Source organism: Planococcus citri, chromosome 4 (genome assembly GCF_950023065.1).
Source record: "Planococcus citri chromosome 4, ihPlaCitr1.1, whole genome shotgun sequence".
Taxonomy (NCBI): Eukaryota; Metazoa; Arthropoda; class Insecta; order Hemiptera; family Pseudococcidae; genus Planococcus; species Planococcus citri.
In genome coordinates this window covers 60,456,896-60,472,552 of record NC_088680.1, presented here as the reverse complement: position 1 = coordinate 60,472,552, position 15,657 = coordinate 60,456,896, and the positions used below count along the sequence as shown (strand labels likewise).

Here is a 15,657-nt window from a genome sequence, read left to right as displayed (position 1 = left end):
AAAAAAAACAGTTTTAAATTTTAAAAATTCAGACTAATTTTGCAAGTTTTTGGCGAAAAAGTGAACTTTTTGGTAACAAAGTTGTTACTATTTCTGGCAAAAATCCAATTTTTGGCAAAAAGCAGGACCTTTTGAGAATCATTGGCCAAAATTAAATTTTTTTTAGTAATTTCTGGCAAAAAAAATAGACATTTGGGTGATTTATTTATGAAAAAAAAACACTTCCAACAATTTTGCTTAAAAGAGACAATTTCTGTAAGGAAGCAGGAAGCCAAAAAATAATAGAGCCTATTTTTTTACAATTTCCATAAAAAAAGGCTGGAATTTTGGACAATTTTTTTTTTAAACAAGAGACCGGAAATTTTGAAAAAAGGTGAAATTTTTTAGCAATTTTATTAAAACGCAAATTTTTGTCAATTTTTTTTAGCAAATTGCAAAATTTTATGGCAATTATTGGCAAAAAATTCATTATGTCAATTTAAACAAACAACAAAACCTTTAATTGAACAATTGGGAGGCAACAAATAATATAGTTTCGCAATTTTTGTCAAAAAGTGAGACTTTTAAAACAATTTTTGGAAATGAAAGAAACTTTGTGGAATTTTCCGCAAAAAGACAATAACTTTTGGTAATTTTTCTATAAAAACCAAAAAATTTGTCGTTCATTTGAAAAACCGAGAATTTTTGACAAAACGAAATACCTCGCCAATTGTAGCAAAAAGAAAGGACTTTTTTTTGGAAATTTCCTGCAAAAAAGACAAGAAAATTTTTTCAAAAAAGTGGACATTTCTAGAATTTTTTTTAAAATAGTGAAATTTATTAACCACTTTAATTTGCTTAAAATCGAAAGTTTTTGCTACTGTTTTGCAAAAAGTGAAAATTTTTTACAATTTTGAGAAAAAAGTAAGACTTTTGGAATTTTTGATAAAAAGACAATATCTTTTAGTCATTTCTCTAAAAATCTGTCATTTATTTGAAAAATCGAGTATTTCTGACAAATTGCCTGACTTGGACAATTGTCGCAAAAAAAAGTTTTTTTTTTGACAATTTTCTGCAAAAAAGCTAAACTTTTGGAACATTTTTTCAAAAAAGGGGAAATTTTTGGAATTTTTGAAAAAAGTGTTTTTTAATAACTTTGCTAGAAATTGAAAGTTTTCACTACTTTTTTGCAAAAAATGATAATTATGGACAATTTTGAGAATAAAGTAAGGCTTTTGGAATTTTTGGCAAAAAGACAATATCTTTTAGTCATTTCTCTAAAGAGCTGTCATTTATTTGAAAAATCGAGTATTTTTGACAAATTGCAAGATTCAAACAATTGTAGCAAAAAGAAAGGCTTTTTTTTGAAAAATTTCTGCAAAAAAGCTATAAATTTGAAGAAAACTTTTTCAAAAAAATGAAAATTTTTGGAATTTTTGAAAAACGTAAAATTTTTTAATAATTTGCCAAAAATTGAAAGTTTTTACTAATTTTTCTCAAAAAGCAAAAATTTTGGAAAATTTTGAGAAAGAAGTACGGCTTTTTGGAATTTTTTACAAAAAACAATTCTTAGCAATTTTGCTGGAAAAGGGACAATTTCTGTCAATTTTTCCAGACATCGAGAAATTTTGACAATTTTTGGCAAGAAGCAAGACTTCGACAATTTCTTCGGAATTATTGGCAAAAAATTATACTTTCTCGTAATGTTTGTCGAAAAGGGGATACTTTTTAGTAACTTGATTACTTTTCAAGTAACAAAATATGAGCCCTGGTATTGAGCAATTTTAATCAAATTTTCCAATATTCGATCACATAATTCCAACACGATGATTAATCAATTTACCTATCGCAAAAATTTCACGTAGTTTTTCTATACTTGTATTGGGTTGTCAACTCAAATTTTGATTGAGAATATCCCCCCACCCCTCCTTCAGAAACCACGTTTTTCAACAAAAAAACTGAACTACCTCTCAACCAAGTAGACGACTCTGCACAACCATTATAGCCAGCCTACCACCTAAATACTCTCCTATCAGATTAATAAACCACAAACCACAACCTAAGCCTACAGTATTAAGATTCTTCCAAAGACAACGCTTTAGGTATGTACTTCTTCTAATACTAATACGTTTGTTATATATTCTTACATGTTGTAATATGAAATACTACGTAACTCTCGAACCGGATCGTAAAATATATGTACGCGTATCCTGCGCTGTGTACTACAAGGCTCGATCACTGTCTACCTACTCTCTCTTCTTTTGAAGATGTATATTTAAATGAGACCATTTTTGACACGATTTGTGAAAAAAAGCGACACTAGCAGCGATATCATTTGCATATACGTGTTCTTTTTTAAACCTTCCTACTCCTCTAGAAGGCAAAAAGGTAGTTCACCATCGATAAATCGCCTATGGAAATCGGATCGCTGATATGCAAATAATGAAAACCGATATTTGCAATTATTATTTCGGTCTGGCGTAAACCACTCGTATCTGCAGTACGATTACGCGTAGGATTTTTCGTGTCGCGTATATACGAATGTGACTGTACTTGTACATACATATACAAATACCAAGCATCTCATACATACGTTTATGTACGCACAGCAAAATATACCTATGTATGTGCGTCGGCCGCAGGGGGTTGAGGGGGCACAGGCCACAAGAATACGAGCATAAAAGAAATGAGACGCCACCGTTTCACGCCCATTACTCGAGCTCTTTCTTACTCCGTGACTCATTTTCCTCTGCTGGTATCGGTATCGCGAACCGCGATCCCTCTAAACGGTTTTGAAAAATCTGCAGCGAAAATAAATGCTATAGATAACACAACACCAGAGAGCTAAACTCACTACGTTTCGTCTCCACAGCTACATCTCGCATCGTCGTACGAGATACGAGTAGTCATCATGACGCTATGTTTGATTCTATTCTCGTGATAACGTCTTCGTCTTAAAATTAACGAAGCTGATGTGATATATATCGTGAGAATGCGGAGGTTGGGTGAATTTTGCTTGAAAATTGTCTTTATTGCTGAATTCCACGAAATACGATTATTTATTCGACGACGATGGTGCGGATATCAGATGTGATTTCAAACTACTCGTATAAGCGAGCATCTCCACGAATGAAGCGATTAATGTTTCACTGTTTATAATTCATCGGAATATGTAGTACGTCTACGTATTTTCCGTCTTGGAGAGAGAAAGCTTCGGGGTGTTTTTAAAGGATTTTATTGGCCGAAAGACTGCCCTCCTTCTTCGAGATTCGTCATTTTTTAGGCTCCATATTGGAAGATGAAATTCTTCGAATGATGTCAGGGAACTGGGAAGAGTATAGGGGATGGAAAAGTCGAAAATTATACACGAACTGGTCAATCGAAAAGAAGGTCTTCACATTAGGAAATTTCCTAAATAAAATCGAATTTTCATCACTTAAAACAAATCAGTTTACTCAAAATTTGAGACAAAATGGGGGAGGGGGTGCTTAAGTTTCCGTCTCTAGCTGTTTTACTAGGTCCGAGTGTTGTTAAAATACTTTAATATTATTATACGATGGTTTTAAAAATTGTGAAAAACTTGAACAAATATTTCAAACATTCTGAATGAAAAATTGAAAAAAAAAATTAAAAAATTGATGAATTAACAATCAAAATGAAATAAATACAGTCAAAAACCGTCTAATTTTACAACAGAAAACATCACAAATTTTGAAAAAAATTGCTAAAAAAAAGTTTAAAAAAACGAAAAATTCATGATAAAAAGAAATGTTGAATATAACGTGAAAATTTTGCAAAATTTTGTAAAAATCAACAAAAAATTCACAAAAATGCCTAAAATTGCAAAAGGAAAAATGAGAAATTGATGCAAAAATTGTTCAAAATGATGCAAAATGGATATAAACTTGAAAAATGGATACAAAAATCATTCCTGAATGACAAAAAATTGAAAGAAAATTAAAAACATTGACTACAAACATTGTTTCATAAATTCGAAAAAAATGACGAGATGAAACTCAAAATTTTATAAAATTTTGCAACAGTCAAGTACCGCAAAAATAATCAGAAAATATGCATGCCTATAAAGTCATCGAAACGTTATTGGCAAAAACTATAAAATAATTTGAAACTTTTTTGAGGAAAAATTCAATTGAAGGAGGAGTTGCGAAAAGGCCATTTTTTTGGCCCAAGACAGTTATCGACTCGACCACTCTTAAAATGTTGTAATAAATGTCCCAAATACGAATCCGTGATTAGTTGACCCAAAATCACCATTTTTTAGGGCTTCAGGGGTTCCCAAAGTTGTGAATATAAAAAGAATTTTAGGAACCACTGAGTATTGATTTCAAAAACTTTTTAATTGTAAATTATTTGTTTGAACCCGATAAACGTTATGCGAGGTGATTTTTCTATTTTCGACCCTCAGGGGCAGAAATGGGGGGGGGTAATTTTTGGAAAATTTTGGAACCACCATTTTGGACCTACCCCTTTGAACCCCGCTAAAAAGCTTCTTACGCCGTGGATGGAGTCCTATCAAAAATCTGACGTCATATTCGTGTTCAGCGTCACCAAAAACATCAAATTCGATACATCACATGCCCCAGATTTTCTTTTGAAAGTTTCACCCAAAATTGGGGGTGGGCGTGCTCCCTCTCCGTCTAGAGTTCCATCTCGAAACCTAAATATTTCGAAAAAGTATCAAAATGTACATTTATGGAAATTTTTTCAAAATTTTAAATGGTAGCTCCCACTTACAGCGCTATTTTGAAATTTGAACTTTCAAATTGAAAGTTCAACTTTCAACTTTTGAAAATTTCAAAATACATAAAAAGTTCAAAATTCAATGCCCTTTCGAATGTGAAATCAGTTTAGATCAAAGTATCATAGTTTTGGAGGAATGGGCTGCTGAAGTTGAGTACCTCTCGAGACAATGTGAAAATAATGGAAGCCCCCCACCCGCCCCCTGAGGGGGCTGGGACCAAACTGATTGCGGCTTTCTTACTTACTGGGTGGGTAGATATTGTAAAAAAAATTGAGCGAAATCGAAAGACGTGACTTTCAAAATCGCCTTTTTTTGGTTGAGTTGACATGGAATGACACAAGAGTAAAATCTCAGAATGAAAGTTATAGGAAAAATCAAATGAAAAATTATCGAGCCATGGATTCGTATTTGGGACATTTCAATACAAGATTTTAAGAGTGGTCGAGTCGATAACTGTCTGGGGCTAAAAAATGGCCTTATCACAACTCTTCCTTTTTTATTTCAAGTCCAGTAATTCTGCACTTGGAAAAAAAATTTGGCTCTGGGTTATTTTTCATGTTCAATTTTTTGTGGTGGGAGAGGATAAACCGTGAACTCTGAAGAGCAGACTAAATTTCAAAAACAACATTTATTTTCATCTGATACTCATTTATTTCAGGAAAGTGCTTACTCTTAGATAATGGGGGGAGGGGGGCAGAATTTTCGAAATTTTCTTTACGATTTGAGGGATAAGGTCTTGTAATCAACAAAAAAAAGTCTTAAATTAAAAGAGCTGCTAGTCTAGATATGTCAGCAACGAGCTTCATCAGATTTCAGTGAAATTTCTGGCTCCTGCAGTTCTTTCTGTATTAAAAAAATATTAAATAGACATTTCACAAAAGAGCATTTTTTTTTTTTTAGTCGGTCCATAAAAAAGCGAACCAGAATTTCTGTTCTAATTTGAGAATACTCATAGTATCCTCATTCCTCGGTCTTGGAAAACTCGATCGTACTTGTCTTCATTTTCTTCTTTAAAATTTAATTAGAGGGTCATTCCACGTCAATTGGACCAAGAAGTGGTAGGTGGGTTCGGCGATTTTTTTGAAATTTTTCCTGTGGAAAGACCTTCCGAAGGGATGACCAATGGCGCAAATCGCAGCCCTCTAGCTCATTTTTAATGGCAGCCAGGGGGTGTCAAAGTTTTCAGTGAACCTGAAATATCATCCATTTCAGCAGTGGATTGCTCGATAACCGCGATACCTACAAAAATGGAACTTTTTCCCATAGTTAGAGGTTTTGAAAGGTTTTTTGGTGATATCATAAAAATCAGAGTTGCCACTTTTTTTCGTACAAAAAATTAGCTGAAAAAGTTTCAAAACGTAATTTTCATATCGTTCCGACCCTCAAAAATTATGAAAAAAATATATTATGGACAACTGTTCATGCTGAACAACATATTGAAAAATTGGGATGGTAACTTGTAACAAAGTCGATTTAAAAAAATTTAAATTTTGCGAAAAAATGCGATTTTTTTATTTAAAACATGAAAAAAAGTTTTGATTGGTAAAGTTGACCCATTTGATCCCTATTTTTACGTATCTGTTGAGAAAGTTGAAAAAACCCCTTCACTCGGTGAAATTAACTCATCACAAAAAAATCAAAATTCAAAAAAATTCAAAAAAAAGCAAATTTTATTTTTTTTGCTGTGAGTGAGATTTTTATCAACTTTTTCATGAAATACGTCAGAAAGTGGTCAAAATAAGACAACTGAATAAATTTAAGCTTTTTTGATGTTTGAAATTGAAAATTGAATTTTTTCAAATTTTGATTTTTTTTGTGATGAGTTCATTTTATTGAGTGAAAGGGGTTTTTCAACTTTTTCAACAGATACGTGAAAATAGGGGTCAAATGGGTCAACTTTACCAATCAAAACTTTTTTTCATGTTTTAAATAAAAAAATCACATTTTTTTGCAAAGTTTAAATTTTTTTAAATCGACTTTGTTACAAGTTACCATCCCAATTTTTTAGTATGTTGTTCAGCATGAACAGTTGTCCATAATATATTTTTTTCAGAATTTTTGAGGGTCGGAACGATATGAAAATTACGTTTTGAAACTTTTTGAGCTAATTTTTTGTACGAAAAAAAGTGGCAACACTGATTTTTATGATATCACCAAAAAGCCTTTCAAAACCTCTAACTATGGGGAAAAGTTCCATTTTTGTAGGTATCGCGGTTATCGAGCAATCCACTGCTGAAATGGATGATATTTCAGGTTCACTGAAAACTTTGACACCCCCTGGCTGCCGTTAAAAATGAGCTAGAGGGCTGCGATTTGCGCTATTGATCATCCCTTCGGAAGGTCTTTCCACAAGAAAAATTTCAAAAAAATCGCCGAACCCACCTACCACTTCTTGGTCCAATTGACGTGGAATGACCCTAGATAAGAGAATTTTTATTATATTGTTTGTCTTGAACAGTGGTGCGATAAACCTCCATATTTAAATATTCGTTTTTCGTTAATTTAAACCACATTTTTTAAATCTCCGAATTTTGAGATTTTTTTGTTTTATTCCATTTTTTGCTGTTAAATACTACGAAAAAACGGGGTGGTCGATAGTATAGAGCAATAAATTCTGCCAATTTTCTAACTAAATTTTTGAATTTTATCTAGTCTGTACGTTTGAAGAGCACTTTGACCTATCCCTGATACATAAAAACGATGAATCCGTAGTAGTATATTGGCAAACGAAATTCAGATACCCCAGTCGAGTATGATTTTAACGAGACTAATCATCTGTAAATATAACACGAGAAACGATAAAAGCAAACGAACAACATCCGCAGAATCAAAACCACATTCCGCCAATTAATTTCATATTACTTTGGGCAGAAAATAGGAACGTCGGCCGACGCGTGCCACGTGTTAATACGTACCAAAAGACGGAACATATTCGAAACACATGTAAAGGTGGCACCCTTTTCGGTCGGATAATTTATTCGAAACATGCGCCAATTTAATTACGTACAATTGAATTTAGTATTTTGGTTATATAGTCAAATTTTACGACACGAATCGCCAGCCTGACTGGATTCGTGATGACTGTGCGACTAAGAAAACAAATCAATAACCGTCGCGTCCATCGTGCCTCTGCCTCTCTCTAATATGCCATTGCTATTACTCTCTATTAAGAGTGCCGAGAGTATCGCGTTAATTAAATCTACTCGCTTTGAAATTAAACAATAAACGGCGCTGTTGGAAAATTTTATAAATAGGACGAATGTGATAAGGCTGCACGTTTGAACTAGCGACAACAACACACGATGAAAATTATCATAAACACGGAATACCTTTTACTCGAATACTCGATTTCGGTTTAATAATGCCATAAAGACGCAACTTTTCTTAAATTTTATTATCTCCCAAACACACCGTATTATACGAATACTCTCGAGAGTGAAATAACGTCTTAATTTAGTAAAAATAAAAACACCCAATTTATTAACCTTTAGTTTACGCGTTTGCGTACGTATACTCGTATACGAACGTGCCTCATCGTCGAAAATTAGCCTCGTGTACATACTATACAAATAAATGTACTAAAAAGCGGAAAAATTAAGACAACAAAGACGCGCATTCCCAGCGACAATTAACCATTCAGATGCCAACAACCACGTCCAATTTCATCCTCTCTACCACTCTCCGCCCCAGTTGCGGCGTGCTTAACGAGAGAAACGGTCGAGGAGCTGGAAAGCTTTGAAAGAGTTAGATCATATCGTACAGATAAACACACAATATACTTCGTATTTCGTACACACCATTAATAGGTTCTTTAATGAGACTTTATACAATTGCGTTTCTTTCTTTATTCTTCTTTTTTTCGCCCATTATTTACGATTTATTTACCTAAACGCCGAAAAACTTCGCTTTGCTGTGGCCGTCGCCTATGTCGCTGCTGTCTCTGTCGTGTCTCTTTCTTCCTCGTCGTATCTCTACAGGGTGATTCGTTAAGTTTTCACTATTTATTTTACCACATGATAGGAATGGTCGAGAATGGGAGAGGCTCTGTAGCCTACACACGGTGGCTATTTTATCTGATCGTAGAGAGAAATCAGGGTTTCTTGGAAGTTACTTTACGTCATGGTAGCAGAGCGTGTGGTTTTTTACAAAGAGGAAGTTTGGTACCTAGATCGACAATATGTTGAACTCGTACTCGTAATTTGCGAACTCTCATCAGTTGATTTCTGGAGGTTTAGCACGTTGAAATTGTAGCAGTACCTTCAAATTGAGATTTTTGTCTTTGCTAAAAAAAATCATGATGAAAATTTTAAATTTTTTGTATGTATACCTGCATTTTGAATTTAAAGATTTTTAAGCGTTTCTGAAAATTTGATTTTAGTGATTTTGTATTATTTTGGTGCATTTTTTACGATTTTGTACGTGTTAATAAGTTGTGGGTAATTTGTTGCCTAATTTTACAATTCCAGTGATTTTTCAACTACCTACACGTATTTTTTGTGTAATTTTTATTTTGTCAATTTTTCGTAAATTTTTCAATATTTTTTTTACAATTTTCACGTGGTTTTGATTACATTCAATCAATTTTTACATTTACTGAAATATAAATATTTTGTGCAGTTTTTGCAATATTGGAATAAAATTTGAATTTTTTGTTACCCCTTTCTTACTTGCATTCCAACAATTCCTGTTTCAATTATTTAGTCAATTTTCCATCAAGGATAAATTATGGAAGATTTTCTTAATTTCTAAGATGGTATGATTTTTTGTTTGCATTGAGCAATTTTTTATGTTTTGATCATTTTATGAATTTTTGTTTATTGCTTAATGTTAAAAAAGGAAACGGTTTAAATTCATGAGAAAAGCGTTGCTGGTCTGGATTTGAGATCCTTTCGAGTGGATTGCTGCACTCCCTATTGAAACAATTTTTCATTTTTTTTGAGAGAGATTTCCGTTTTTATTTACCTATCTCAGAAATATTCCGCATAGCGAAAAAAGACACGCAGAAGTGATTCTGCAAAAGGGAAAAAGTGGGATACGTTGAAATAAATTAACAACAAAAATCTGAAACGCCATTTTGAGAACCACCTATGTCCCTAGATTACGCTCACTGGAAGAATTTTTCTCGCAGAATGCAAGTTAATCAAAAAATGCTCCTTGCACGAATGAAGATTGAATTCGCAACATTACATACTTCATTATGTTGCTGAATCTGCTGTCTAAGCAAGTTTAAGTACGCCTCTTCGCATTTCAATCGAACGACATTGCAGTCTCGGTAGTTCTAAGAAAAAGTCATATGTACATAGAAAAAATTTGCCCACATATCTAATACTTCACAGGCAAACAATTCCCTTATGAATTCAAATTTTAAACACCAATGTGATCAAATTTTAAAAAATTGACCTGGAGAGGGAAGGGGAAGAGTGAAAAGAAGACAGACTCCAAATAACGATTCAAAATTCTTTCACTCATGCAAATTTCAAGAGGTTTGGCTACACATGAGTCCAAAAGTGAAATCAACGAAAGAATTTTAGACGATATACCACCCTACTCCCTCCCGAAATCAGTAACATTGAACAGTGATTCGAAAAGTTCAGAAAAACTCAAGACTCTTACTGAAGAGCAAGGGGAAAAGCTACACATTTATCACGAAAAATTGGATTAAAAACAAACTTTGAGTTGAAAAAAATTAAGAGATACGGCAGATGAAAATTTTACTTCGAATTAATTTGCCTCCAGCTGAATAGTGAGAGGGGGGATTCTTCAATTACTCCAATTTCAAGTGAAACTGAATTTGTAGATGAAGCATGTCTCAAAATTCTCTTTAAAAACAGCTACTCAAATTTGGAAACAAAAATTGAACAATTATTCTTGATATTTCAAGTTACATTAACAAAACTTTTAAAATTTTAAAAACTTGGCAAAAGTAGATCAATTTCCTTTTGAGAACTCAGAAAAAGTTGCGATGAATTTTTAACATTATGCCAGACTTTTAAAAACTTGGAAAGTTCCTGATATACATTGAAACTCTCAAACAAAAAATACAAGTCCTCATCCATAATTCAAAACACTCTCCCATTCAAAGGAGACTTTACATCCATTTTATAACAAAATTTTTGAATTTCAACTTATTCTTGAAGCAGGGCTCTGTTTTTAAAAGCGAAATTGTAATATTTTTGAAATGAAGGTCCTCTCAAAACCTCATTTCATCATTTTTGGCCAATCTGGAGTCTCCAGCAAGATATAAATTTTCTTTGGGAATTTTTGAAACATGCACAGAAGACGTGGAATTGATTTCAAAATTTTTTAAAAGGTCAAAACAATGGCTTTTTCGCCAAGTTACATTCAATTCTTCTTTCCCTAAAAAGCTGAATTTTTGAAAATCAATGTTTTGACCTACTTTAAAAATTCAAAGTCCGATCGAAAAACCATTTTTGTTTCGCCTTCGGTTTAACTATGTGAGGAGGAGGAGGAGGAGGAGGAGGAGGAGAATGGGAGAAGGGGGAAGAGGAGGAGAAAAGGTTAATTGAATTTTAATTTTCTTGGAAATTTCACGAAATCCAGCAACAAATTTTCAAAATCCCAAACTTGGAATTTTTTCAGCCAAGGGAAATATCTCAACAGGCAGAAAATTTTTTGAACCGAACAGATCTAAATTGAAAGAACATGCAAAAATACTTCATTAGCAAAATTCCAGGTGCTAAGATACATTTTTCGATTTTGGAACAATTTTAGAAATTGAATTTGGGTCAAAAATGAGAAAAAATCAGATTTTCATTAAATTGATCTAGAACGTTGAAATTTGGCACGATTTCTATTTTCGATACCCTACATTGATTAGAAATGGCTTCGAACCGTTTTGAGCAGTTCTCCAGTCTCCAGCAGATTTTAGAAAATTTGAATTTCCATTACCCAAAGAAGATGAAAAGGTAAAATTCACTTCAAATCTGATTTCAATATGCAAAATCGACTTGAGCTGGCTTTCAGCCTTTTTGAAGCCTCCAGCAAATTTTTTGAAAATTCCAGTTTCCGAAAAAAAAACTCTAAAATTTGTCCAAATCAACTTCAGCTCGTATAAACGCGATTGCATCTTCTCAAAGACATACTTGACCAATAACACACTATTTTTTGAAAATCAGTTTCTGTCAGTTGGAAAACGTATATTTCTCCAGCGAGTTCATATTTTGAAAATTCCACTTATTTCATATCACGCTTCTTGAAAATTTGACATTTTCAGAAAGTTGCTGGATGCTTCGGAACGACTTGACAGCACCTTCAATCGACTCAGAATGTTGAAATTTGAGTAAAACAGTCAATTCCAGCTTCATTCGATAAGATTTTATGGAAAGTTGGACTTACAAATATCTGCTGGAAGCTCCAGAACTGCTCAAAACGCTTCGAAACTGTTTTTAACCAATTCGGGAATTCTAAAACAGGGCACCTATCTCTATACACAAAATTTTAGCTTTCTAGGCCAATTTGGTAAAATTTTAATTTTTCGTCATTTTTGACCAAAAATTTGATTTTTTAAAAATTCATGTCCAAAATCGAAAAATGCACTTCAGCGTTTGAAATTTCAGCTCATGATGTATTTTTGGACCTTCAGAGTTTTTCGAAAAATAAGTCCTTTTTAACGAATTTTTCTCGATTTTTTTTTCAAAATTTGTATCTTTAAAAAAAACTAAAATTGAAACTTGCACTTCGTATTTTTTCTTTAGAAGAAAAAAAAATGAAAATTTCCAAAAAATATTTTTGGGAGCCTGAACATTTTTAAACCAAGAAAAACCATTACCTATGTGCTTTTGTAGAAATGGGGATGAGAAGGAGCAGGAGCAAGAGGGGAGGAGGGGTTGACATCAACCAAAAAATCATAAATTCATTCAACAGCTGTTTTTTGCAAGGCTCTGTTGAATTAAGAGAAAAAAAAGGGCCTAAAATGTATCCAATTTATTGTTCAGTGCTCTAAATTGGACCAAAATTACCTAATTAATATTGAAAGAGATCATATCAACATTCCAGCTTTCAAATCTGTAGCAATTATATTTTTTTGGTAAAAAAAATGATTCGCATTTTCCCTCTCAAAAAAATATCGCTCCTAAATGAACAATATCTGCATAATGTCCCAATGCATCACCATTCTATTTCGAACGAAACCCAGTGAGAATATCGCAACTATTACTTTAATCACAACAGTGGAAACGCGTAGGCTAGATCGTAATAAGGATCCGAGTTCAAGACGCTGGTAACACGAGAAAAATGGCAAATTACGTGATGGTAAATATCTTTATACGACTGGTACATGTTGTCTACGAGATACACCAGATAAGTATAATAATTAAATAGACGATAAACATCGATATATTAACCAGTTCGCATCGCGTCAACCACCGCAACCAACATCCCAAACAAACGAGTCAATTAATGGAACTAGTCGTTTAGCTGTGGCATACGTACTATAACTATACGAGTACTACATATAAGAGGGAAGCAAAGCAAAATTAACACCTCAATGTGGCGAGTATTAAACGACGATATTCTCGCAAACGAGCGAGAGGAGAGCGACGCGAGAGACGCAGAGAGCTCTTTCGTATATACTTCGCAGTCGCTCCACATAACTAAACCATTTTCCGAGCATTTGAATTTTGAATTATTCACGAATTGCAAATCGGCCAATATTTACATAATTCGTTTAACCCGCGTCAGTTTCCAAATGCATAATATCAAGCTAAGTTTTCAAATTATCGCTAATTTACTATCCAAATGGCCGACATAACAGCCGTGAAATTCTCCATAAAATTTACCCCTTGGAAAAATTTCAATTTCCCGAGTCTCGAATTACCATTTACCTAGATACGAGTATTCTGACAAAAATGAAATTTTCATAAAGCCTAAAAACGCGAAAGCCCGCGCAAATGTAAACCGCTCGAGAATTGGTTTACATTTTCAACCTGTCGGCGAACAATCAAAATTTTATACATATTAAAGGAAAACATATACACCACATTTTCTTCGCAGTCAGTCGGTCGTCAAAATATATAAAACTTAGTACACGTGAACGTGAAAAAAAATGCTTGAATTTTTCAATGTTTCGTCAACAGCAGTCAACGGCAATATAGAGCTGCATATACGACGAGGTTTTTTTTCCTTCGTACTCGCGTATTCTAGAAGGTAGGATATCCGCCTACACGCGAATAAATTCCATATACCTCTACGTATGATTTATTTATAATTTAAACAAATCAAAATCTGCCTCTTTTTTTCGCAGCCTATTCAAGCTCGAACATTCTTCTATGACAAACTCACGAATGAATTTACCTCGTACGCGGTGAAAAATTACTCGTACAGAAATGTCATCGCGTTGATACACATCGTTCGTTTAGTTTTCGACGTAAAAAAGTTTAATTTTTCATCGGCGAGTCGATAACCTTTGCGAATGTCTACGATTCACGATTTCCCATACAAAAACATCGTACCTACTACCTATATAATATCGAAATCATAAACCAATTTTTACCCCTCTATTCTACGAGTAGCTTATTGTGCTACGCTATTTGGTTTCTGTGTTTTTCATGATTTAGAAATATTTAATACCATTCCGGTATACGTAGATATATTTGTGGTAATGGGATGTTTTCAAAGGCAAATACCACAACCGAACTATACTAAATGGGGCTATAAGGCTAATAATTATGACCCTATAAGAATATCTTCTTGCATACTGGAGGCATTACAAGTTACAACAAATATTACGAAAACGTTACGATAGGCATCGTTAAATCGTGAAGATATTTCGAGAACAGTGGCAAAGCGGAATTTATGGATAACGAACCTCGAAGCTTAAACGACTGTTCATAATTTTTCTCAAAGAGCTGGGATAAAAATTAAAATTATCGTTTTGGAATGAAAACTTTCGGGCGGTTGAAAAATGAAAAGCGGAGGAAAGAAAACAGTTGTTGAAAGCGAAACAAAATAATTATTTAAAAAATGTAAGGAATGGGAAAAATTATTGTATGCTTTGGAGGTGATGAATGCTTCAATTGCTTCATGCTTGGTCCTCGAGTTTAAAAGATTTTATGCTCATAAATTGTATTTAAATAAATTTGTGTTGTCGTATTTGTGTATTTGTCCCATATTATTTTTCAGTCAACTTTTATCAAAATACCACACAGATCAGACGTTGTAAACAGGTCTATCGTGAGGGAGAGGGACAAAGGGGACAGTTTGCCCCGAGCCCGGGCTTTATGAAAGGTCTGACAAATGAAGGGCCTGTGATAGTCGAGGAGCTCGCTTAAGGATCTGATGAAATTTTGGGAAATTTCAAGTATCAAAAATCTACTGGAGGTTCCAGTAATTTTCAAAAAGTCGCCGGAGGCCCCAAAACGACTTAAAATCCACCCACAGTTGACTTCCTAACGTATTGAAATTAGTTTGCAAATTGAATTTCGGCTTTCCAACCCCATTTCATGAAATTTTGTGGAATTTCGAGTTTCAAAAATCTACCGGAGGCCCCAGAACTACTCGAAACGGTTTGAAACCGTTTCCAATCGATTTGGCGTGTCAAAAATATGATATACCTCAAATTTCAGCTTTCTTGGTCAATTTGGTAAAATTTTGATTTTTTCCCTCATTTTTGGCCTAAATTTGATTTTCAAAAATTCACCAAAAATCGAAAAAGACACTTTTAGCACTTGAAATTTAGACAGATGATAAATGTCTGCCTGATCTTTCAATCTACCTTCGTACGGTTTAAAAAATTTCGTGCAAGTCCTATGTTGGAACGCAAAATCTGCGATTTCGGCAGCCTTGTCAATCAAAATGGCCGCCTTTTTGTAAGTAGGGCCAGTTTTTTTTAGGTTAAGTGCTAGAAATGTTCTTTAGGACTCCCCCATTTCAGAAAAAAGTTGTCATGGGGAATAGAC

At 33.6% G+C, this 15,657-nt stretch overlaps 1 protein-coding gene across 2 annotated transcripts in view; it reads right to left on the bottom strand.

Moving 5' to 3' along the window:
- robo1 (roundabout 1) overlaps positions 1 to 15,657 on the bottom strand; it is a 289,875-nt gene that overhangs the window by 152,985 nt on the left and 121,233 nt on the right. The window lies entirely within an intron of this gene.